The sequence below is a fragment of the Trachemys scripta genome, chromosome 2 (genome assembly GCF_013100865.1).
Source record: "Trachemys scripta elegans isolate TJP31775 chromosome 2, CAS_Tse_1.0, whole genome shotgun sequence".
In the NCBI taxonomy this organism is placed as follows: domain Eukaryota; kingdom Metazoa; phylum Chordata; order Testudines; family Emydidae; genus Trachemys; species Trachemys scripta.
Window position 1 is genome coordinate 9,543,102 of NC_048299.1, and position 26,457 is coordinate 9,569,558.

Consider the following 26,457-nt stretch of genomic DNA (forward strand, 5'->3'; position numbering starts at 1 on the left):
TCTGTTAGCAATCAGGTTTTATTTACCAGCCATATTGCATTAAAACCAGACGTGATCCACATACCAACAACACGTTAGCCTGTTCCCAGTTGTTTGTTTTTAAAGAAAAAAAAAAAAAAAACCACACCACCACCCCACAGCTGCATGCAGTGGTTGCTGGCGGCAGAAAGACGCTTGTGTGTGTGATTCCCATCCAGGAACTGGGAAAGCGAGCAAATCAGTGTCACTCCTGCAACACAATACAATTCATACGACTGCTTCCTTTCCCGCATCCCTGTGGTCCTTTACGGACTACAATAAAGGGACCGACTTGGTCAAGTCAGGGTTCAACTTAAAGCATGGCACGGTTAGCTCTCAGCTGCCAGCCGGTCTCCAGCTAAGCAGAGAGCCCCAGCAAGCCAGGGGAGAAAATGCTGCAAGCCAAGTACAATACGCGCTGGAAGGAAGAGGGACCAGAGCTTACCATTGCAGCAAGGATCCGTCCCAATATTGGAGATGCATTCTTCACCTTCCCAGGTGAGCAAGGCAAAGGGGGTGGGAGCTGGGGGGGGGGGGGGGGGGGGGGGGGGGGGGGGGGCTGAAGGCAACTGCAGTCGCGATCTGCTTGAATCAAGGAGGTGGTGAGCAAGCCAAGCGATGCAATGGACCAGAGGGAGCTAAGCTGCCCCTTCACACACGGTCTGATGTCTCCAACAGGAATTAAAAATCCCTCCCTAGTCTTCCCTTCGCTGCCTCGCGTCTCCAGGCTGCCCTTGCACAAGGCATTGGCGCGGTCTGTGCCGTGAAGGAATTTCCCATTGCTACATCGCCGGGGGCGGACAGGAGGGGGCTGCAAACTTTTTTATTTTATTTTATTTTTTTAATCAAGTAATTCATTTGCGCTGGGAGGGGCGGGGGAAAGGGGAGGGCGCGGGGGCTGGATCAGAGGCACAGCCCACGAGCCCCAGCCAGCCTGCGCTCCCCTGGGTGTGAGTCTCATGCCCAGACAATGCGCTGCAAAGAGGAGAGCCGGTCCTGCGGAGAAATGCAAACCCCCCCCCCCCCCCCCCCCCCCCCCCCAGCTCCAGACAAGTGCCTGGAAAGGGGGCAGGGCACTGAACCAATCCCCGCCCCTTGGCTAGCCTCATTAATATGGAAGGAGGAGGGGGGCGAATGAGAAAGAAGGGTGGGAGAGGTTTATCCAAAGCAGGTTCCTTAAATCAAACTCTTCTCTCTCTCCCCCCCCCCGCTCTCCTTTCCCCAAGCCCCCTCTCCGCTGCCCCACGGATTCTGCAAGCGAGCGACAAGGCGCTAGTGTCCGCGGATGCAGCCTGGCATCGCTGCAGGGCGTGGGACCAGGATGGGAGTGAAGAGGCTGCGGAGTTTAGAAGGGAGTGTGTGTGTGTGTGTGTGTGGGGGGGGGGGGGGGGCGCGCCGGAGGGGTTTAATAGGGGGGGGGGGGGGGCAGCGACTGGCCAAGGCGCTTCCAGGCAGGGTGCCGGGCTCAGGGAGGGGATGCAGCATCCTCTGATTCTTTCAGCCACCCTGGGCGGGAGGGGACTGCATGAACACAGCAGCCGCCAGACCGGACTTGTGGCTACACAGCTGCTCTGGTGCAGGGAAGCACACGCCGCTGGAGAGAGGGTGGGACTGGGCAAAGGATGGAAGTAGCCGCCGGTGCCCAGAGAGGGGATGCCCAGCTAGACCCTTTGCCCCCATCCCTAGCTGAACGCAGATGGAACCCGCCACTCACCGGAGGCGACCCATCTCAGCCACATGGGCTCAGGGGAGAAAGCCTTGCCTAGAGCCAGAGAATCACCCCTTGCAAGAGTGAGAAGCAGCTGGCCTGCAGCCCGAGGGGAGATCCACTCCCAGCTCTGAAGCAGATAGGGACCCCCCCCAACAACCTCCCAACTGCCTCCCCCATCCCCCAGCCAGGCTGGCTCCAGTAAAGAATCAGATCCCGGTTCAGCAGAACCAGAGATTCACCCATCTGGACCTGGGAAAAGCCAAAGAATGCCCAGGGACAAATGCCCCCATGTGGGCCCCATCTAGGCTCAATAGAGGAAGGATTTCTGGGGCATGATCAGCAGCTACTTGGCCCCTGCAGGAGCCAGGGGCACCCACAGCATTAACACAAGTGGGGTGGTGAGATCCAGATGGGGTGTCTTTTCCACTGCCCCAGATCTTCACAGCCCCTTGGACAGCAGTACTGTCATCTGAATGCCATGGTTTGAGCCTGGGCTGTTTGCCCCATCCCCTCCTCCCCTTCTCTGTCAGCCTCACTCCCACTGCCCAATATGCCCCCTCCCCCGCGCTATGCATCTCAACAACCCCCCTCCTGCCACCCCGCTCACTTTGCCCCTCCTGAAAAATATAAAAGCCAAACCAGTAACAAAACCTGTAACTCACCAAGTGTGACAAACATCCCCATGCTCATTTACTTGTATGTTATAGCCCATCAGAAGAAAGCTTCAGGACTGGAGTTACATCCATTTTACTCCAGTGTAATGGAGCAGAACATCAGGCCTGTATTCACAAGCTTTACCAGTTCCTCCCACCCCACCCACTCAGAAAAAGGACTAGGTAATCAGACGGGCCTTGCTATTTTAGTGAGTCCTGAAGGCCAACAGACTCATGCCCTGTTGGATCAAGGGAAGAGAAAATTCCAGAGCAGTGACTTTCACTGAGAATGTCTGGCCTCTGGAAATACAAATCTAGATAGCTTTCAGAGTTACAGCCGTGTTAGTCTGTATCCGCAAAAAGAAGAACAGGAGTACTTGTGGCACCTTAGAGACTAACAAATTTATTAGAGCATAAGCTTTCGTGGACTACAGCCCACTTCTTCGGATGCATATAGAATGGAACATATATTGAGGAGATATATATACACACATACAGAGAGCATAAACAGGTGGGAGTTGTCTTACCAACTCTGAGAGGCCAATTAATTAAGAGAAAAAAAAAAAAAAAAAAAAAAACTTTTGAAGTGATAATCAAGCTAGGCCAGTACAGACAGTTTGATAATAGGTGTGAGAGTACTTCACCTTAGGCTTTCTAGAGACTCTCAGCTGAAAGTAGTTTTAGAGCTTTCTTAACATAATAGACTACAGGCAAGTCTTGTAATTCAAAGGTTTTGTCCTCAGAGAAGACAGTTTTCTTAACAAAACAGTTAGGCACAGATCATGCAAATAATTACACATGTCATGTGCTTAAGTTTATGCACATGAGACTACCTGCGTGTGGACCTACTCACATACATAAATTAAGCCCATGCAAAAACTGTCATTTTGGCATACACTGGGGATTGAACTGGGGCTTCCAGAGCTAAACGCATGAACTCCTTCAGCTAAAGAGCCAGGCTCTGGATATGTGGGCTGCAGGAATATCTCATCATAGATGTATCAGACACAGAAGGGCACACTGACCAGTGGGTTATAGAGGTGTTTATAAACCTTAGATTGTAGGTATTTTGGTGGAAGGACCTTGCCTTTTACTTCCTTTAAATGCTTAGAACCCACCTAGTGCAACATAAATAATAAAATAATAAGGATTATTACAGCTGGTTGAAAAATTCCAAAATTTCAAGATTATGCAGGGTTTTTGCAAAAAATGTTTGCTATTTTACAACTAGCTCTAATAATAGTAATGATCAAATAAATAGTAATAAGTGCTAATAATAATAATGAATAGCTCTCTAGAGAAGGCCTTATGGGAGAGTATGTATCTTATACATGAGCTCCTTCGTTTTCAGTTTAAAACAATTTCCTGAAAAAATCCTGGGTTTTACAAAAAGTATTTTTTTTTCCAATTTTCACCCTACTTTTGTATCATTCAGATATATAAAAATAACTTATTTTATTAGAAAAATGCAATACATTGCATGAAATATATGTATTATGATAATACATTAGTCTGTGTGTATATGCAAAGCTGCCTGTTGAAGTAAGGCCATGCATTAGTCTAGAAGATATACACAATAAACAGACATACATGCAAGCTCTGAAGTGCATGCCCATCTGAACATGCTGATGAATCTCACGCCTACCACATAAACATTTCAAGCTGCTAGCAGATAACGGTTTAAAGATTTGACACACTGAAATGGGAAGAAAATGAAAATCTGTCCTTCTGTCCACCAGAATAAACCCCAATATTTACCCAGAAAAATTATTAATAGTTTTTGCACTGAATTGCAACTGTTTGTGTTGTTGTAATAATAAATACCAATAAATTCCCAGGAAAAATTAAAACAAAAACTGAAAATGAAGGGTCCTACATACACAGTGCTATCTGTTCCAGCAATGGAGTGATACTGAAAAGAAAAAAAGAGAGGGAAAAAGAAGCAAAATGCTCTGATTTCTTTACTGAACTATGTGGACTGGAATAAAGGACTGTTGGATTGTCAGCTCCTTCCTACACATACCCTTACCCAATTATGTTGACAAGCACACAGCTCTGCAGCGAGAGAAAAATCAACAGGCTGCATGGCTCACGTGGGCCCAGTAAAAAGAAGCTACAAATATCTGCCTTGTCTATTTTTCTCTTCTCTCTAAACAGACTTTGTACCAGTAAACCTATTTTGGTTAATTTTGTGATTTTTATCAACATAGTTATACCAGTAGGAAGGAATCAGAAGGGCCAGTGAGAAAAGTATTGAACACCTCAGACTTGGGGCCAAGTCCCATTGACGCTAATGGCAAAATCCCAACTGGGTTTCAAAGGAAGCAGGCTTCGGCCTAAGCCTTTTAAGGCCACTGATAAAACAAGGTAATGTTCAGATAACTCACAGAAGGTGACATTCGTTTCTTCACCATCTGAAGGGGATAAACACCAGACATAAAATCCTGGCCTTGTTGGAGTCAATGGCAAAATTGAAGTCAGTGAGGTCAAGGATTTCACCCCACTTTTGAAATCTCTTTTGGCAACACACATTCAAGTCACAGGAGAGGAGTCTCAGCCCATCACCCTTCTGATATAAATTAACTGAGTATCATGCAGTTTACTTTTAGGCCTTGTATTTACTGCTAAGACCAGGTATGGTTGTTTTCCCTCAAGGTAACTAGCATGCATGAGCTATCCTGAGGTAAACATCACAGTGAAGACAAGGCATTTTACTTTTATTGACAGGTAAATGGCATGAGGCAAGATCAGCCACAAACAGGCAGGGGTATATAGTGTTGACCTCACCTCGTTTACCTCAGGATAAAATTTAAGTGTCTTCTCTTTACTGTTTTTTCACCTCAGGATAGCTTGCATGCAATAGCTACCCAGGATAAAATGGACAGACATCTTTTTAGCAGTGAAGTCAAGAGAAGAGGTTTTAGAACAAATTGATGAACTAAATAGTACTAAGTCACCAGGACCGGATGGGATTCACCCAAGAATTCTGAAGGAACTCAAACATAAAATTGCAGAACTACTACCTGTGGTATGTAACCTATCACAGAAATCAGCCTCTGTACCAGATGACTGGAAGGTAGCTAATATAATGCCAATTTTTAAAAAGGGCTTGTAGCCTTTTATTTTATTTAAAGTGAATGTTGTAATGTGGTATGACACCATCGTGGGTTCGGCTCTTCGGTGGCTACAGTTTCAAGCTTATCAGAGCGACAGTCACCTCTGCTACTTGTGTCAGAGTCTCTAGGATCACATAAAGACCAAGGATAGTGTCCACACAGACATTCACAAGCACAAGGTCTAGTCTGTTTTACAAGTTTTATTCAAGTTACAGTTAAGGCTATGATTACCTAAGCATATTGAAATTCTATAAAGACCTATGCACAAGTTACAAATACACCTCTACCCCGATATAACGCTGTCCTCGGGAGCCAAAAAATCTTACCACGTTATAGATGAAACCGTGTTATATTGAACTTGCTTTGATCCTCCAGAGCGCGCAGTCCCGCCCTCCCGGAGCACTGCTTTACCGCGTTATATCCGAACTCGTGTTATATCGGGTCGCGTTATATTGGGGTAGAGGTGTACAGTTATACTCTCATACTCCTAGATAGTCTGATGGGTCTCTCATGGATTGATCATCAGTAGAGGGATGGCTCCTGATGGAGTTTCCCATAGGAAGCTCAATTTTCCTAATCTGGGCACCCACTTTTTATAACGTGATTCTGACTGTATCTCATTAGCACATCATGCACCCTGCGGTTAGGGCATGTGTCAGAAAAATGTGACTGCCAGGTATCTTGTAAGCAAAAAATTACTCCTACTGTTAATTTTTCGCAATATCACCCATTAGTACATCTTTTCCCATAATCTTGTGGCATAGGATCATTCTTCGGTCATTTACTTATGTCAAGCATTTCTTTAGCATACGGCCTAGAATGGCTAAGCTAAAATCTTACAGTCCTCAGCCAGTAGGCCCTGAGTTTCAGGCCTACTTACTTAGATAACTAATAAATAATTATCCCTTCTAACTACTGATCAATCTTATACTTCTACAATCCTACAATTTAACCCTATTTAGCATACAATGAATAAATATGACATCACATGTTAATTAATCATCACAACACAAAATAAATGAACAATAAACTAAAATAACTTGCTACAGGCTCCAAAGCAAATCCTGGCGATTACAGGTCAGTGAGCCTAACTGTAGTACCGGGCAAATTGGTGGAAACTATAGTAAAGAACAGAATTATCAGGACACGTAGATAGACATGATTTGTTGGGGAGCGTCAACAGGACTTTTCGTAAAGGGAAGTTATGCCTTACCAATTTATTAGAATTCTTTGAGGGAATCAACAAGCATATGAATAACGGTGATCTAGTTCAATATACTGTACTTGGATTTTCAGAAAGCCTTTGATATAAGGTCCCTCACCAAAGGCTCTTAATGAAACTATGTAATCATGGGATAAGAAGGACAGTCCTCACACAGATTAGTAACTGGTTCAAAGATAGGGAACCAGTGGTGTTCAACATACTCATACATGATCTGGAAAAAGGGTTACACAGTGAGGTGGCAAAGTTTGCAGATGATATAAAATTACTCAAGATCGTTAAGTCCAAAGCTGACTATGAAGAGTTACAAAAAGTTCTCACAAGGAGTAAACTAGGCACAGAAACAGAAGGGAAACAGCAACAAAGGTTGCAGAGGCTCATCAACATGGGACTCTTCTATGCCCCAGAAAACTTCATCTTTCACAAACCTTCACAATGGACTGACTGAAAACAATATTTTGCAAGATTTTGCATTGCTACCAAGCTCCACAAGGAAACTAATGATATACAAGTATCTTTAATTTGTGCTGTGGAGAAGCAAACAGAGCATATCTTTAAATCCTTTGACTTTCCTGAAGACAGTCACAAAGATGACTATGAAAAGGCTCTGGCTTTGTTGGATGCATACTTTATACCTCAGGGAACTGTGGTTTATGAAAGAGCTTGTTTCCACCAGAGAATTCAAAACACGGGGAAATTATTAATGTTTTACAAGCGCTCTGCATATATTGGTTGAAAACTGATTTGGGGAATGCAAATTATGAAAATATCAGACACAGGCTGGTTATTGGGTTAACACAGCGGTTCTCAAACTGTGGGTTGGGACCCCAAACTGTTTCAGTGGGGTTGCCAGGGCTGGCATTAGACTTGCTGGGGCCTGGGACTGAAGCTGAAACCTGAGTTTCAGCTTCTATTAAGCTTCAGCTTCCATTTAACTTTACATTCCCACCGCCCGTTACAGAAGGTTCTCAATCCTAGACCTGAGCAAATATGTTGCAAAAATAATGTATCTGGTTAATTTAGCTCCTGGAATAGCCATCAACTGATCTCAATTTCCTTAAATATACAAAAACCTGTAGGAGAACACTTCAACCTCCCTGGCCACACAATAGCAGATGTAAAGGTAGCCATCTTACAGCAAAAAAAACTTCAGGACCAGACTCCAAAGAGAAACTGCTGAGCTTCAGTTCATTTGCAAATTTGACACCATCAGAACAGGATTAAACAAAGGGTAGGTCTATACTTACCTCCGGGTCCAGCGGTAAGCAATCGATCTTCTGGGATCGATCCCGGAAGTGCTCGCCGTCGACGCCGGTACTCCTGCTCGGCGAGAGGAGTACGCGGAGTCAACGGGGGAGCCTGCCTGCCGCGTCTGGACCTGCGGTAAATTCGAACTAAGGTACTTGGACTTCAGCTACGTTATTCACGTAGCTGAAGTTGCATATCTTAGTTCGAAGTGGGGGATTAGTGTGGACCAGGCCAAAGACTGTGAATGGCTAGCCAACTACAGAAGCAGTTTCTCCTCCCTTGGTGTTCACACTTCAACTGCTAGCAGAGGACTTCACTCTCCCTGATTGAACTAACCTCATAATCTCCAGACTGATTCTTGCCAGCATATTTATACCTGCCCCTGGAAATTTCCATTACATGCATCCAACAAAGTGGGCTTTCACCCACGAAAGCTTATGCTCCAATACATCGGTTAGTCTTAAAGGTGCCACAGGACTCTCTGTTGCTTTTTACAGATCCAGACTAACACGGCTACCCCTCTGATACTTAAATGTTTTAGTCATTTGAATTTATTCAACTAATTTCCCCCCCAATTTTTTTTTTAACCTGCGGTTTCATTGCAAACAGATTGCTGGGAGCAGGGCCGGCTCCAGGCACCAGCTTGCCAAGCAGGTGCTTGGGGCGGCCACTCCAGAGAGGGGCGGCAGGTCCAGCTATTTGGCGGCAATTTGGCAGATGGTCCCTCACTCCCACTCGGAGCAAAGAACCTCCAGCCGAATTGCTGCTGCAGATCGCGATCACGACTTTTTTTTTTTTTTTTGGGGCTGCTTGGGGCGGCCAAAACCCTGGAGCCAGCCCTGGCTGGGAGTATTTAGTTGATATTCAAAATGCAAGTTGGCTTTGGTTGTAATTGGTCAGATAAACTTACACTATGTTGTTTCTCTTCCATGATTGGAAGAGTAAACATTCATGCTTGTAGATTTAAAATGCAACTTCCATGATTACTTGCAAATGTGAATTTGAAGCTTGATCTGTCAAAAACTTGGAGAATGAAAAATGCACACACGCAAAGCAAATTCATTGAAAATTCCAGGAAGTATTTGTCAAATTTTTCCCCACACCACCCCCCTCAGCTACTTTTGCTCATTTCCTGGAGGAGCAAAACATTGCTGGCCATCTTGGAATGAATGAAGAAAGGGAAATTTAAACATGAGTAGCATAACTACATACAATGTCATTAAGCCTCAGGGAAATATAAGGCAAAACCTTTACCCAAAATTTGAAATTAGAACAAACAAGTGACAAAAAAGACAAATCCTCTGAGGCACTGAGCAGAATTGCTCTTAACTTCCACTGATGTCCACAGGATTTGAGAGCACTCCCTTGTCTACACTAAAGGGAAAAGTTGATCTAAGATACGCAATTTGAGTTACGTGAATAGCGTAACTCAAATTAACGTAGCTTAGATCTACTTACCGAAAGATACACACTACGTGATGTCGACGGAAGATGCTCTCCCATTGACTCCCCTTACGCTTCTTGATCAGATGGAGTACAGAAATCAACAGGAGAACAATCAGTGGTCGATTTAGTGGGTCTTCACTAGACCCGCTAAATCGACCACTGATGCATCTATCGCCACAGTGTCGATCCTCTGGTAAGTGTAGACAAGCCCTAAAATAAGATGCATGATTAGGTTCTACAGAACACTTTCTGTTTTACATCTCAGAGTTGCTCCACTAGGAAAGGATTTTCCTATGCGCTTGATTAACCTCCTGCAAGTTGCTCTCTGATCCAGATCCTGGTAAAACTGGCATCATAAAAAAGCCCAGCCAGGGTTACATTGCATCATCAAGTCTGTTCAACCTGTTAGTAAAAATACTAATACTCTTGGCTCAGGTTGGTTAGGGAGCAGCAGTCATATCAGCGGGAAAACAGATGTTCTGTTATGGCAATGTCATTATCCTTATCAGCAAGCATGAGGGACAGCTTCAGGGACCAGAACTAACGTATTACCTTAAATATGTGGCAACAATGACAGCACTTAGGAAGCTGCTCCTCTGAAAGGAACAAAAGAATGAAAAACAGATGCGGTTGAGGAAGGGACAGATTCGGCTTCATTGGCTCTAAGCTGTGTGAAGACAGAGACATAAATATAGCAGCTGGACTATGGCACAATAAGCATTATTTGGCAAGAGAAAGAAGCCACTGACCACAATGGCTAATACAGGCATTCAATTGGGTCCCACGCCTGCAATCATTTACACGTGGGCTTAATTTGGCTACCATGATCCTTCCACTTATGTCAATGGGACTATTCACAGACACAAAAGTAAACACATGCTTAAGAGTTTGCGGGATTAGGACCTAGATCCATATTTATATACTGCTGTGAAAATTACGCTCTCTTTGTAATAGATGATAATTTAACCACAATATTACCTCCGAATGCTTAGAAAAATATATAGGGCCAGTTTTTCAGGGATATTTAAGCACCTAAAGATGCAGATCAGTGCCTAACTCCCATTGATTTCAATGAGAGTTAAGCACCTAGGTGTGTCTGAAAATTCCACTGGGTGCCTATCTGCATCTTTAGTGTCTAAATAGCTTTGATAATGTGGGCCCTCAGAGCTGTTCAGTAAATAGTAAATATTTTCCACAAAAAAATGAAAGGGGAAAATGTAGTTTTTCCAGATAATTTTTCCAGGGTGTTGTGGGGATTTATCTGTTTTGGGGGCTGTGCCTTTCCGTTTTTGCTAAAGCCAAAAACAGTCAAAGGCTTTTCAGTAAAACATTTTTGGTTTTCCAGAAATAATGGAGACTTTTTTTTTTGTTCTCTCAAAACAGAGTTTCAAACAAAAATGTTCCACAAGATTTTTCATTTAAAATTAGGGTTTTTTTGTGGGGTGGGGGGAAATAGAAAAAAAAAGTTATCAGCTCTAGAAAGAATCAGACAAACCAACGTTAATTACAACAAAGCACAATGAGTAAATTGCTGACTCTGAAATGGTGATCCCTGGAGCATTTGCTCGTGGCCTGGAGAGAATTGTCTGCTTACTGTTCGTCATTTCCACCTGCTAAATTGACTAATCAGAAGCTAAAAATACACAAATACTTCACTAATAGCAATTTCCCTAGTAAACAACGAGCATGTTACCAAAGGGATGTTACGTGATCGTGGATGGGAGGGAAGGTTGTCTGCAGTGCTTCAAGTCAGGTGAAAAAAATGTTGTTGTTTTTTGCGGGGGAGGGTATTATATTTTGGAGCAACAGCTTTGGTAAGACCCAGCACCTCTCAACAATCCAGTTCAATTTTGTTATTATTTTAACATAGGCCTGTGACCCCCAGTGACTCCCCCCGCATACACACACTTATTTTAATCACTGGTTGTCTGTGCAATTAGGTGTAAGACGTGTTCCACAGGACAACCTCTGTTAGTATGTGATCCCAGTTAGGGCTAGGGCAAAACTAGAGAGTTTACAGCTGCAGGAATGCCACATAGCCAGTCCAGCGATGAGCAACTCAGCATAGAATGGCATAGAGCTGGTGTGTGCCACCTTCCTCTCTGAGAGAAAATAGGACATAGTTGGCGGTGCTCTCTGGCTGCCATCCAGTTCCCCTGCTGCTAGTCCTGGGGATGAAGGAAACTCAGGGCAACCGGGAAGGTGTTGGAAATGTGTGTGTACTGAAGATTGAACACTGCCAATGATTCACCTTTTCCCTTCAACCCTAGAAGAGTTCCCTGTCCACTCAAAAAGAAACCCACCCTCACAAGCTGGCATTAGCATTTAATTAACAAGGAGAAGGCTCCTCTATCGGGCCTGACAAGGGGAGGGGTCAGCAATTCCAGACTCCTCATCAACCCACACCAGAGGGAGGTCCTTATAAGAGACCCAGCCCATAAAGTTGGCACCTGCTCCGCGTGTGCAGGAAGACCAGAGCGGCATGCAGCACATACTTACTGCCTTGCAGAGGTGGAGTGGAGATGTTCTCAAAGCCTGAGCCTTAATCCAGATTGTTTGCAGTTGATTAGAGCATCAGTAAGAAGCCGGAGAAGCAATGACTGTGGGCAAAACATTGATCTATTTGACTTCCAGACCTGATTGGCATAGCACTTCCATCATCTTGCCGACAGGCTTCCTTCACATCATCTGGAAGACTCATTACATTCCTCCTAGAAACTCATCTCTAGAGTTATTAATGACCAGCTTGTGGCTAAATCTAAAGGTCTCACTTCCAGTCTGATTCTTCTTGATTTATCAGATGCTGTTGTCACTCTGGATCACTCTCCCCTCCCTGATCTCCTTGTCATAGTCTCTTCTGACTCTGCATTCAAACGTTTTTCTCCCAACTTATATGACAGATCACTCAGGTTGTTCTGGGGGTAATATTCTTTGCTACTCTCATCCATTTAGGTGAATGTCATCCAGGGCTATGCTCTTGATCCCTATGTCAGAGAGTCAGTTCTGATTACTAATCTCTATAAAGAGTTACTCCGAAGTTGTACCTTACCTGGTGTGTGAAGGTTTCCTTGGGAAGGGGATTCTGATCTCTGTTAATGCAGTAGCACAGCTAGGAGTGATTTCTCTAGGAGGAGGGAGGCAGTCTCTTTTGCCTTTATGTAGGATTGCTAAGAAGTGGTTTGAGCATTGGCCTACTAAACACAGGGTTGTGAGTTCAATCCTTGAGAGGGCCATTAGGGGATTTAGTTGGGGATTGGTCCTGCTTTGAACAGGGGGTTGGACTAGATATTCTGTGATCTGTAGAGCCCTGTCAATTTCACAGTCATAGGATTTAAAAAATCATGATTTCAGCTCTTTAAATCTGAAATGTCACAGTGTTGTAATCATAGGGATTCTGACCCAAAAAGGAGTTGGGGGTGTTGCAAGGTCGTTGTAGCAGGAGTTGTGGTACTGGCAGTGGCACTGCCTTTAGAGCTGGACAGCAGTGGCTGGGAGCCCAGCTCTGAAAGCAGTGTAGAAGTAAGGGTGGCAATACTGTGACCCCCGCCCCCAAATAACCTTGCAACTCCCTTTTGGATGAGGACCCCCAATTTGAGAAACGCTGATCTCCCCTGTGAAATCTGTACAGTATACAGTAAACACACAAAAGACCAGATTTCACGGTCCTTGCCGCATTTTTCATGGCCGTGAATTTGGTAGGGCCCTACTCATCTGACAGCCTCTAACAGCATTTGCTATCTGGATAATCAGCAGGGTTCAAACATGAGACCATAAGCACCACAACAGATTCCTCTGCTGCTTATCTAAAGGGAAAACTCCCATTAGATATTCTCAGGAGTACATTGTTATCCTCTAGCGGCCCAGCTCCGAAAGGGGAGGCAAGCTTTGTCAGTGTGTTATATATGCTAATAACGGTCTTATATGTTCCTGTTTCATTATATCTCTGCAATTTTCTTTCTATCTGAGTCAGCTCCATCTCCTCTTGGCTGAAAGCCAATTTAATACAATCCAGACAAATATTATTTTCTTCCTAAACCTCCCCGAGCTCTTTCCTCTTTTCTACTGCCCTCTCCCACTGTTGAGGATCCTCCAGGCATCACTGTTAAGAATCTTAACAGTTGAGAATCCTCCAGTGACACTGCCAATGGTCACTGTTAAGAATCTTAGCAATACCTTTGGCCATTTTCTTTCTCTGTCCATATTGTTAATTTGAGAAGCTCAGAGAAGGTAGATTGGGAACTTCTGTTCTCCCTGTTGTGTAACACAACAACAAGGAGACTAGTGAAATAAAATAAAAAAAAAAAACTTTGATGGAGGGAATAGATTGGGTACTAAATAAAGGCTCCTTAATTTAGCAAGAAAGGCATAACAAAAACCAATGGCTAGAAGTTAAAGTCAGACCAATTCAAATAGGAAATTATGCTCACATTTTTAACGGTGAAGGGGATTAACCATTGGAAGAAATTACCAAGGGAAGAGGTGAATTCTCCATCTCGATGTCTTCAGATCAAGACTGGATGCCTTTCTGAAACCTATGCTCTAGCCAAACACAAGTTATTGGGCTCAGTGCAGGAGTAACGGATAAAGAGGAGGTCAGACTAGGTGAACTAATGGTCCCTGATGGACGTAAACTCTATGCATCTATGAATAAGAGGTGGGGAATTAATCACTACTTAGAATTCTTTTTCACACTATGTGTAATTAAACGGTGGAATTTGTTGCCACAGAAAGTCATTGAGGCCAAGGATTTAAGATTCAAAATGTGAGAAGACATTTATATAGATATCAAGAGTATCCGGAATTCATGACAGCAAAAACTTTGGCATGTTTATTAAACCTTGTCGCTTGTGGCTTGAAGCAGCCTCTAACTATTAGAGATCAGGATGATACCCTGATGTGATGAACATATTATCCCACTTCTCCCAGTCCAGCCCCTAAACCAAAAGGACACCCTTCCTCTCTTTTAGAAGGTTGTTCCCCTTGCTCCTTGTTGTAGCTGTCTCCCAATGTTTCCATAGATTTTCCTTGGACTCTGTCTTCTTCCATTTCAGTTCCAATCAGAGTGTTCATCCTTTTCATCTATGGCAACTTTCTATGGCTATTGGTTCAATTAATCCCAATTACCTACCTTAACGTAATCAAAATAAAGGGTGGAAGATATATTCTTTTACATGCAAGTGCTCCAGTCCCTGAAGCTTGGACCACATTCAATATGGGCACACAAAGGAAGCAGTGATTTAATTATACTTTAAGGATGGAAGCATGGTTTCGTAGTTAAAGCACTGGGATGGAACTCAGGAAATCTAGCCTCAGTTTCCAGTGATGCCAGAGTTGTCCCATCTGGCTGTAACTTCCTTTCTCTGTGCCTCAATTCCTCATCTCTATAATGGGGATAATAGTAATACTTCCTTTCCCCCACCCTTTGAGTACCTTGCCTATTTAGGCTGTAAGTTCTTTAGAGCAGGGACAGTCTCTCTGTACGGTGAGCCTAATAAAATGGGCCCACTAGGTCTTGTGCGTTGTAATATAAATATAATTTCAGAAGCCATATTTGAGCACATTTAATATATTGGGACAAATTCATCCCTGAGATAACTCCATTGATTTTAGTGAACTGTCACCAAGTATGAAGTCAGTCCACAGTCTCATAGAATATTTCTTCTAATGAAAGATGATGAATTTTGCAATATTTCCAAAACACTTTATCTAGTGGACTGCTTCTGTGACTAAAGTACACATTCTAGCAATCAGTGCATAAAGAATCAAGCTCCAACCTGCTATTTGGATGTTTATTCTCACACAAACACACACCAGCAAACATACAGCATGAAATAATTCATAAAAAATGTATGTCGTTCTCCTGTGGGTTAGGGAGGTAGACCTTTGAATGATGCCTTTCTAGCAGCTTTTGTTTGCAATAATACACATTCCATTAAGGCTGTGTCACCGAGGTGGGGGTGGAGGGGTTCTGTGTGTGTGAGAATCTGTCACAACAATTGTTAAGGATATATTCTGCTGCTTAATATTTCAAGGACCCAAACAGGCAATAACATTGCAGCATTACCCAGGTTTTGGCAATAAACATGAAAATAGACTCTAGCTCCAATCTTTCTGAACTCTGAATGTTCCCTTTACTCATCTCGAGTTTGTTTATGAGCAATAAAACACATCATTCTATCAAGTCCCCTTTTCATGGCTTTATCATTAGCACTATAATGAAAGGCTTTAAATGAGCATAGGTTGGAAAGCTGGAAAAACGAAGTATCATCAGTGACAGGGTACATGTTGTACATTCCGAAGCGACTCTTTCTCCAGGCATCTCTTTAATTTTTGAAAGAGCTTCACAAATTGTCATAAAGGGTAAGTTTATTTAACAGAATCATTTTGAACTAGAGAGCATTCTCTCTCAGAACATTTAATCATCAACAGTCAGAAAGTGGCAAATGGCACTTTGGATCCCACGTTAGCCCACCCCCAATTCATATTTCAAGTAGGCCAGGGACTCCAGTAGACTGATTAAAGTGAGGATTTATTACTAATAATTACTTTATTTGTTTGTAGCAGCTTTCATCTCAAAGGATTGTAAAGCACTGCATAAACTGGAAAACAAAGGGTTCACATCTCCCACCACTGAAATGCTTCTACCTCTGGGGCAAAACATAGAAGCTGTTTAACAAAGCAACCATTGGAGAATTAGCCATTTGAGTTACAGTAGTGCATCCAGGCAATAACCAAGATAAGGACCCCCACACATCCAAACACAAAGAAAGAAAGAGTCCCTGCCCAGAGCAGTTTAAAAACTAACTAGACAAGACAAAGGCTGAGAAATGGAAGTACTATGGGTCTGTCTACACTATACAACCCCCCGCTCCCCCAAGGCGTGAGATCCCAGGCCACATCATCCATACTGGTATTTTTAATGCTCTAGTTTGTCTAGCCAGGCTGGGAGGCTGCAGTGTAAACATACCCAATGAGATTAAGAGAGAGCTTCTGATGGAGATTACTCAATGTGAGTGAGGCTTACTCTGGGAATAGTCCTAGTAAAATCAATAGGACCATTTTTGGAGTGAGGTGCTGTTCAGTGTCAGAAAGAATATCAGAATCTGGCCAGGAGTGATTTACCCCAGGTCACAGAGAGAATCTACTGTCTAATCTGGAGTCAAATCAAAAGTACCCCTGGTTGGGAATTTTTCAATTTACCTTTTTTTGCCCCCAAATGCAAATTCATTTAAACCAAATCTGTTCGCACATAAACATTCGAGTGAAACACTCGAGTCAAAACATTTTTGGTAAACAAAAAAGGTTTGAGATTGTCAAACTGGAAAATTTTGTGTTTAAGTCTAAACCATTTTGTTTTAAAATGATGCAAATTGGCGCACACGCACATACATATATGGATTAAAACGGTCTGCGGTGAAAGAAAATGTTTCAGTGGATCCAAACTGAAATAGTTTTCTGATTTTCTGTTCGCCAAAAGATTGAAATGGACTTTTCATCTCAAATTTGGATGGGAAAGATAAATTCAAAAATTCCCATGGGAAACCCTTTCCCCAGCCAGCCCTAATAAGAAAATCCCATGAGTCCCAGTCCACTGTCTTAATCACAAGATCAACCTTCCTCCACTAAACCATTCTGCCTCTCTACGACTATGTAGACAAGCAAGTGAAGATCTCATGTCCAACTGAAGCTGCAGTGAGAATTTGAAGGAGGACAAAAGTAATAAGCAAAGCTAGATTTTGGCTAGGACACCAGGGTTAACACCCAACTTTTATGAAGAATACTATGGCGTTTTTAAGTGGCCTCATGCACATAAGGTCTTAGCTTTTTATTTGTTTCAAAATACAGCACTGTGAACAACAGCATGCCCCCTACTGCCATAAAATGGAGACACAGACGCAGTACTGTCTCAGTGGGAAGGACACCATCTACCAAATCATCCCTGCCTACAATACCTGGATTTTTTTTGGAGGTCTCCATCCAAATATGATCCAGTCCAAATCTTGTTTAGCAGACAAGACTTCAGCCTACGGCAAGAGAGTCAACCACTTGCTGAGAACTCATTGAATACTTTGCCTTACCCCTCTGCCTGAACTGACCCTGTTACAGGCTGGTTAACGTTTTAGTCAAGATTTTCCCCTTCCTGAAGTAATGCCCCCTTTTGTGATGGGAATTCTTCATAACATTTCCAGTAATGATAGTATCTGACATATATATAATGCCTTTCATCTAGGCAGAGGCTACAGACTGAGAGCAAGCTGTTTGCCAAATTCTTCCCTCAGCTCTACCAGTGTAACTATGAGTTACCCTGGATTTATTTCCTTTGGCTCCACTGAAACATTAGTTAGAGAAGAAAGTAGGCTCCGGTGGCCACAAAAGCTAGTGCGTGTCAAAGTAATCTCTCCAAATTTACACCAGTGTAACAGATTAGAATTCAGCCCAATACGCAGAAGAATCTTTTCATGCACCACTGAAATGCAGTTCTCTGTGGTGGAATATAACAGCTATTGAATGACGCACTGCAAACTTACGTGGCAGAATGGGACAGGAATTGGAGAAGGCCACTGTGTCTGATTGAAACTGCGTGGAGCATTTAGGGAGACAGAACATAACTGTTTGTTGAAATTTGACCAAATAGTATGATAAGCTCTTTAAAAACCAGGAGAGCTCAGCCCTCAGATACCATGTTATAAATACATAGGTAGATAGGGACCTCAGTGTCAAGTCTCCTCCAAAACACAGGACCTCCAGCAGAGCAACCTCCGGAGAACTCAGTCAGAATGCTGACTCAGAGGGAAGAGTGACATCTACTGGAGCCGATCCTGAACAGCAGCCACACTAGTGTGTGAGTGTGAAAAATGCTACTCCAGAGGGAATTCTGCGCCAAAAAAAGTAAATATTCTTCACACAATATTTTAAAATTCTGCATATTTTATTTGTCAAGATAACACAATATAATCACACCATTTTCAATTGTTTGCTGACAAATATTTTGAAATAAATTACCAAATTGTTTCTGTGACAATTAAAATATGCAGATCTTTGCAATTTTAATTTAAAAAAAAAATTGGTGCAGAATTCACTCAAGAGTACCAGGTTTCTGTGGGGCACAATCTGGGTGCCGGCAGCTTGGTGGGGGGAATCTGGATGCACAGGGGCTTGGTGCAGGGCAAATGGGACTCTGCAGGGGAGTCCAGGTGAAGGTGGTTAGGCCTCAGTGTGTGGTGGCTGGGGGAGTGGGGCTTGTTGGGGTGGGGGAATCAGGGTGCAGCTAGTTGGAGCTCAGTGGGGTGGGGGGCTGGGTGTGGGAGGCTCATGATGCAGGGGGTGAGGCTTGGCAGGATGGGGATTTGGGGGACTCAGTGGGGGGCTTCCTGATGCAGAGGGGGCTCGATGGGGGGGTCCGGATGCGTGATGGGGTCACTGCCCCTGTCTGCCCAACCCCCGTGCATCCAGACCCTCCCGCCCCCAGTTCCCCTCCCGAGGTTCAGCCCCCCCCCACCCTCCCCACAGCCTCCCCTCCTGCAGTGCAGAACTTCCTGCAGCCAGGGGAAGTTTCTGGGGCTTGATCTGACCCAGCTCTGGCTGCTCCCTGCAGGGAAGGGGAGGGGGAGAGGGAACTCTATCTCCATCCTCCTCCTCACCCTAGCATCCCTGGGTGGCCGGGGCATCCCCAGACCCCCCTCCCCTCAGTGATTTACCTCTCTTCCCCTCCCCCTTCCCCACTGCCTGAACAAAATTTGAGGGCCAAGCTGCTGGGGAGGGGTGAGTGAGTACTGGTGCAGCTTCTCTTTGCTTCCCCACAGGAACCATTTTCTGCAAGGAAGCAAAGAGAATCTGCAAGGGGTGGGGAGCACAGTGAGAGCATTTTTCTGCTGCACTGCAGTTGTGCAGAATTTCCCCAGGAGTAAAAATGCCCTGTTGCATTTGTGGGGCTCTTCAGGGCATGGGCCACGTTGGCAAGTGTTTGTACAGTGCCTAGCACAATGGAGCCTCAGTCCTGTTCTGTGGCTGGGTGTGGTTTTCTGTGAGTGCTAATGCAATATGGATATTAAAGAAAAAAACAATTCAAACTGCTACTTTTCCTCTAAGTGTTTGAAGTAGCTCTGGTAGGAAGTCTGGAGGAGACAGGCGTCTTGCTCTAAGAGATCTTTTAAATGCAAAGGTTCCCTCTGCCTTGGGGAAAGGACTTGTCTTCATATGATATTTGCTCAGATGCAATATCTAGGGAGCTGAAACAATCTCTCCAATACAGTAGCTACTATACACCATATTTTACAAAAGCCCCCTTCCCTAGTGCATAGTTACATTTCCAGTTGCCTTCCAGCATTGCCAAAATGTGTTTGATCTTGCACAGGCAATAATGTATAAGCTTTCTTAGCATAAACCTTGGTCAGAGTAAAACTCATTTGCATGTTAAAGGATTTTTCCCTAGGAGCTGGGGCCTGCTTTTCTGCGTTAACATGCCAGTCTCTTTCAGCCATAACCTGTAAAGCTCCCATCTTCTCAATAATTCCTTATCTCCCAATAAAATCCATCTATATAAAAGATTCTTTCTTGACAGACAAGAGCTGATCTGTCACACATAGTTCTGGAATAGCCTGGCTGGTGTGAATGTAAACAACTGGCCAATGGTGTGTCATAGAACATTAGGGTTAGAAGGGACCTCAGGATGTCATCTAGTCCCAGCCCCTGCTCAAAGCAGGACCAATCCCCAATGGGTCCTCTCAAGGATTGAGCTCATAACCCTGGGTTTAGCAGGCCAATGCTCAAACCACCAAGCTATCCCTCCCCCCTTGAGCCCTCTCATGAGCCCTATCATGCTGACCGTTGATGGAGATTCTCATTTAGTTCAAGAAGCTGGGGGATGTGCTTTGGAAAAGGCCCTGGGGGTTATCTCTGCTGTCGTCATAGAGTTCTAAATGGCCGTAAGGTGCAGAACTAGGAATACTGTGATATCCCAGGTAGCGAGGGACGTGTTACAATGTTTTGATTTTCCATTCACATGCGTCTGACGAAGTGGGCATTCACCCACGAAAGCTTATGCTCCACTACATCTGTTAGTCTATAAGGTGCCACAGGACTCGTTGTTGCTTTTTACAGATCCAGACTAACACGGCTCCCGCTCTGATACTTGACTCCATTCCTATGTGGGCTTGTCAGCCATTCCTGGCCGTGTCTGAGTATTACGTGCCGGTGCAGAGAAGTACACAGCCGCGCAGAGCAATGGTTACACAGCAGCACTGCCCGAGTTCTCTAAGCACAGGGCTTGGTGTTTTGAATGTCATACATCACTCACAACTGGCAGCAAGAATTCCTCCCGGACATGGCTCTCATTTCCCTGCAACACTGTAAGCGACAGGGATCACACATACCTTTTACATGAGAGGTGAACGGGGAAGCTTTATTTAAACACTGCAAAAGAGACTATTAAAATATAACTGCTCAAGATCCCAAATTGGTAACAGTCTAGCATATGTAGACTTAAACATTATTAAAGGAGATTAAAGATGTGGAAGGCATTTCAGCGCACAGCCGCCAGATTTAAGGGCTTTAAGAAGATAGGCAGGGGCTGATTACGGGATTTCTAGCCAGCTAGCTGTAGATAAAGGTAAAAGCTGATTTGATTTGGAGACACGATGAAATATTGCCTCAAACAAAAGCATTAATTAGAGCAGGTAGCTGCATCTTGTTATACCGAGGAAGAAAGCCTGCCGGTGAACTCACATGCAAAGCAGGGAAGAGCATTATTGTACACCAACTTGCCAACCTAGGAAGGAGGGCTTTAAACTAGGTTCAAAGGGGGCAGATAACAAAAAGCCCCCAGGCACGTATAAAAAAAAAAGTGACCTTATCAGAGGGTTGGAGGGGGACACGGAAAATTACAATTGGGTCATAGGAGTAACAAGAGAGGGCAAATTTGCTCAACATCTTAGACATCTATACACAAATGTGTGGAATTTGGGGAATAAACAGAAAGAACTGGAAGTATTAGTACATAAACTAAATTATGACTTATTGGCACTGCAGAGACTTGGGGGGGATAAGTCTCATGACTGGAATATTGGTGCAGAGGGGTACAGCTTGTTCAGGAAAGATAGGTAGGGTAAAAAGAGAGGTGGTGTTGCATTCCACATCAAAAAAATACATACTTGTTCTGAGGACCAGAAGGAGGTGGGAGGCAAACCAGTTGACAGTTTCTGGGTAAATATAAAAAGGGTATAAATAGTGATGTCACCATGATAGGGGTCTACTATAGATAACAAATCAGGAAGAGGAAGTGGATGAGGCATATCTAGAACAAACCGAAATATCCAAACCACAAAAGCTCGTAATAATGGGAGACTTAAATACAGCCAAACAAAATTTCCAATAATTTCTTGGAATGTACCAGGGACAACTTTTTGCCCCAGAAAGTAGAGGCAGCAACAGGGGAAAAAAGTCAGTTTAGAATTGATTCTGACCAACCAGGAGGAATTGGAGCGAATCTGAAGATGGAAGGCAATTTGGGTGAAAGTGATGATGAAATGATAGATTTCATGATTCTAAGGAAAGGAAGGAGAGCAGCAGACAAAGGCCAATGGACTTTAAAAAAGCAGACTTTAGCAAACTCAGAGAATTGGTAAGTAAGGTCACATGAGCAAAAAATCTAAAGGAAAAAGGAGTTCAGGAGAGCTTGAAGTTTCTCAGGGAGACAGTATTAAAGGCACCACTGCAAACTATTCTGATGAGAAGGAAAGATAGGAAGAATAGTAAAAGGTCAATATAGCCCTATCAGGAGCTCTTTAATGACCTGAAAATCAAAAAAGGAATCCTACAAAAAGTGCAAGGCATGGACAAACTGCTAAGGAGGAATACAAAAGCATTGTATTTCGTTCCTACAACCATGTAGGAACGAAATCAGAAAGGCTAAGGTACAATATGAGTTACATCTAGCAGGGGACAAAAAAGGCAATAAGAGGTTCTTTAAATACCTTAGAAGCAAGAGAAAGAAGGCAAGCGTAGGCCCTTCACTTAGCGGGGAAGGAGAGCTAGTAATCGATGACCTCAAGAAGGTGGAGGTGTTTAATCCCTATTTTGTTTCACAAAATCAAAGAGGAGTCCGGTGGCACATTAAAGATTAACAAATTTATTTGGGCATAAGCTTTCATGGGTAAAAAACCCACTTCATGAAAGCTTATGCCCAAATAAATTTATTAGTCTTTAAGGTGCCACCGGATTTTGTGGATACAGACTAACAGGGCTACCCCTCTCATTTTGTTTCAGTCTTCACTAAAAAGCTTAATGGTAACCAGATACTCAAGACAATTCATACTAACAACAAGGGGGAAGGAACACAAGCTAAAATAGGGAAAGAGCAGGTTAAAGAATATTTAGATAAGTTAGATGTATTCAATTCAGCAGGGCCTGTTGAAATTCATATCGGGAACTTAAGCAATCTCAGAGCCATTAGCAATGATCTTTGAGAACACCTGGAGGACAGGAGAGGTCCCAGGAAACTGCAGAAGGGCAAGCATCATACCTATCTTTAAAAAGCTGAACAAAGATGACCCCGGGGAATTATAGACCTGTCAGCCTAACTTCGATACCTGTAAAGATTCTCAAACAAATCAGTTTGCTATCACCTGGAAAATATGTTATAAGTACAAATCATGCCAAACCAATCTAATTTCCTTCTTCAACAGGACTACCTCTGTAGTGGACAAGGGGGAAGCAGTAGATGTGATATCTTATGTTTAGTAAGGCTTTTCACCCAGTACCACATGATAGTCTCATAAGCAAACTAGGGAAACCTGATCTAGATGAAATTACTATAAGATTGGTGCACAACTGGTTGAAAGACTGTACTCAAAGTATAGTTATTGATAGTTCAGTCTCAAACTGGGAGGGCATATCCAATGGGATCCCACAGGGATCAGGCCTGGGTCTGGTACTAGTCAATATTTTCATTAATGACTTGGATAATGGAGTGAAGAATATTCATGTTACAAAATCTGCAGATGACACGAAGCTGGGAGGGGTTGCTAGCAGTTTGGGAACCTATATTAGAGATCAAAATGATCTTGACAAATTGGAGAATTTGTCTGAATTCAACAAGATGTAATTCAGTTAAGGTAAGTGCAAAGTACTCTGGGTTTGGGGGGGCTCAGGGCTGGGGTAGGGGGTTGGGGTGTGGGACGGGGTCAGGGCTCTGGACTGGGGGTCCAGGCTCTGTGGTGGGGCTGTGGATGAGGGGTTTGGGGTGCAGGAAGGGGTTCCAGGTTTGGGGGGGCTGAGGGCAGGGGATTGGGGTTGGGGCGTGGACTTACCTCTGGCGGCTCCAGGTCTGCGGTGCAGACGGGGTGCAGAGGCAGGCTTCCCACCTGTCCTGGCACTGCGGGCCGCGCTGTGCCCCGGAAGCAGCCAACAGCAGGTCCGGCTCCTAGGTGGAGGTACACAAGTGGCTCTGCACAGTTCTAACCCACAGGTACCACCCCCCTCATGACACCCCTGCCTAGAAGCTGGACCCACTGCTGACCATTTCTGGGGCCCAGCGCAGTGTCAGAACAGGAAGGCACTAGCCTGCCTTAGATGGGCAGCACCGCCGACGGGACTTTTAACATCCTGGTCAGCAGTGCTGACCAGAGCCTCTGGGTCGCTGAGCAAGGCGACCCAGGGCCTTTCGGGTCGCGAGCCAGTATTGGGTCGCAACCCGAACTTTGAAAAAAACTGGGCTATGGGGTGCTATGCCCTTGTATTCAACGGCATGCTGGTATCTAACCCTGCCTGCCCCAAACCTGTCAAACCAAGGCGTGGATTAAGCCCTACATTTGTAGCTGTTGCGTTCCTGCGCTGGCTCTGAACAATGTGAGTGAATTGGTAATAATCAAAATATAGAAAAAATATTAGAATTACAAATATTTACAGTAACCTCTGTGCCACAGTTTCCCACCATACTCATAGAATCTTTTGGAAAGATTGGAAGAAAGGCGATTTTGTCATTGCACAGCATTATTAAATCTCCCATCGTCTGTTCCCTCTGGATCTGCATCACTACCTTATAAATTAATATCCAAAAGATCTCAGTTGCCATCCCGCTACAACTGGCTCCTGCTCCTCTTGAATCGTGCCCTTACTAATTAACATTTATTAAGACCACTGTTTTCTTCCATCTTTGGGAATGGGTGGGAGTAATACCATGTCTGAGCCCCCAGAATCATATGTGCTCATGCCCCTAGCATGACGGGGAAACCATGCCCAGAGGAGACCCTCCAAGTGTATCCTTTGGGATTATACCCAGTTAAAAAGAACGAGGAGTACTTGTGGCACCTTAGAGACTAACAAATTTATTTGAGCATAAGCTTTCGTGGGCTACAGCCCACTTCAGCAGATGCAAAGAATGGAACATATAGTGAGGAGATATATATACACATACAGAGAACATGAAAAGGTGGGAGTTGCCATACCAACTCTAAGAGGCTAATTAATTAAGATGAGCTATTATCAGCAAGAGAAAAAAAACTTTTGTAGTGATAATCAAGATGGCCCATTCCAGACAGTTGACAAGAAGGTGTGAGGATACTTAACATGAGGAAATAGATTCAATTTGTGTAATGATCCAGCCACTCCCAGTCTCTGTTCAAGCCCAAGTTAATGGTATCTAGTTTGCAAATTAACTCCAGTTCAGCAGTTTCTCATTGGAGTCTCTACGGTGCCACAAGTACTCCTGTTCTTTTTGCGGATACAGACTAACACGGCTGCTACTCTGAAACCAGTTAAACAGATTACGCTAGACACTGAGGGCCAGATCCTCCACTGGGGTGTGTTGGCGTAGCTCCACTGGAGGCAATGCAGCTACACCACTTTATACCAGCTGAGGATCTGGCCCAAGGACTTTAGCTGCAGAGGAAAGAGAAAAGCGGGTAACATGTCAGAAATACTAATTGCATATCCAAACTCCATTTAAAGTTTAATTCGCAAATCTGTCACTTGACAGCTCTCACATAATTCCCTTCTGGATGACTGTTTTAAAGAGATTGCTACTGTTTTATCTAGCAAACGTCAAGTCACAGAGACACAGTCAATCACAAATTCACAGTGCAGCAATTAGCAACAGAAAGACCTATTAGTTCATCTTAACATTCCTTTGCCTTTGTAGGACTGTTCCCCTTAGTATTTCATTCAACCTACTTTTAAATGGACCAAGCAGTAGATTTTCCTCCATTCCCTTTGGTGGCTATTCCACCACATAAATGTCACTAACAGTGTTCTTTTTTCTGCTCATCGCCTTAGATATTCTGTTGCCACTAGTGTCTCATCACTCCTAGTTATGCGTGGAGCAACACGTACAATTCCTCCCCCTCCTTATGGTTCATGGAATTTCAAATGACAATTTGGCATCATACATATTGGTCCAGATTCCCATCTCATTACTCATGCTTATTCCACATATAGGCCCATCCATTTCACTGGCGCTACTCATGGAGCAAGGCAGTTGTCATGGGACTAAGGCTATCAGAATTGGGCCCACTGAGACGAAGGCCAGTCTTGTGTTTCTGGCACTGGGCTGGGAATAGGAGATTTGGATTCCGTTGGGATGATTAGCTCCCATGTGCTTGTTTGGCCAGCCGCAGCCCAATTACTACTTTCAGCCTTTCCCTTTTGGGTCCTCAAGCATTGTTGTTGTTCCTCAATAAAACCCCTTCACTTTGTATGAAACGGAGGCAAATAGCAAATAAAGCCCTGATTCAGGAAAGCACATGCCTCCGTGCATTCCTGAATCAGGGCCTAAACCAGCCATAAAGAACTCTGCTACCCCTTCTCCTTTTAAACTCACAGTGAAACAAATTATGAACAACACACCTGGAAACACAATAACAGCACGCTGCAGGAAGACATGCCCCACCCTAAACTGCACTTTGTATTGACTGCATCGAATGAGTTCTTATGTTCTTTTCTTTATTGCTCTTAGGATCTTCCTTTTGCTGGCCCTGCACACTTGCAGAGATATATGGGAAATAAGCAAACATGATGTAATGGTTACAGCACAGGACTTTGAGTTACTAG

At 44.0% G+C, this 26,457-nt stretch overlaps 1 protein-coding gene and 1 long non-coding RNA gene across 8 annotated transcripts in view; one reads left to right on the forward strand and one right to left on the reverse strand.

Moving 5' to 3' along the window:
- ADCYAP1R1 (ADCYAP receptor type I) overlaps positions 1 to 543 on the reverse strand; it is a 179,722-nt gene extending 179,179 nt beyond the window's left edge. For all 7 annotated transcript variants that reach the window (XM_034759880.1, XM_034759877.1, XM_034759876.1 and 4 more), the window contains exon 1: positions 464 to 543. The gene's annotated coding sequence lies outside the window, so the exon portion shown is untranslated. The remainder of the gene's footprint in view (positions 1 to 463) is intronic.
- LOC117871973 lies at positions 174 to 26,457 on the forward strand. The gene is made up of 2 exons (XR_004644370.1): positions 174 to 516; positions 26,363 to 26,457. It is a non-coding gene; the product is annotated as an uncharacterized LOC117871973 (long non-coding RNA).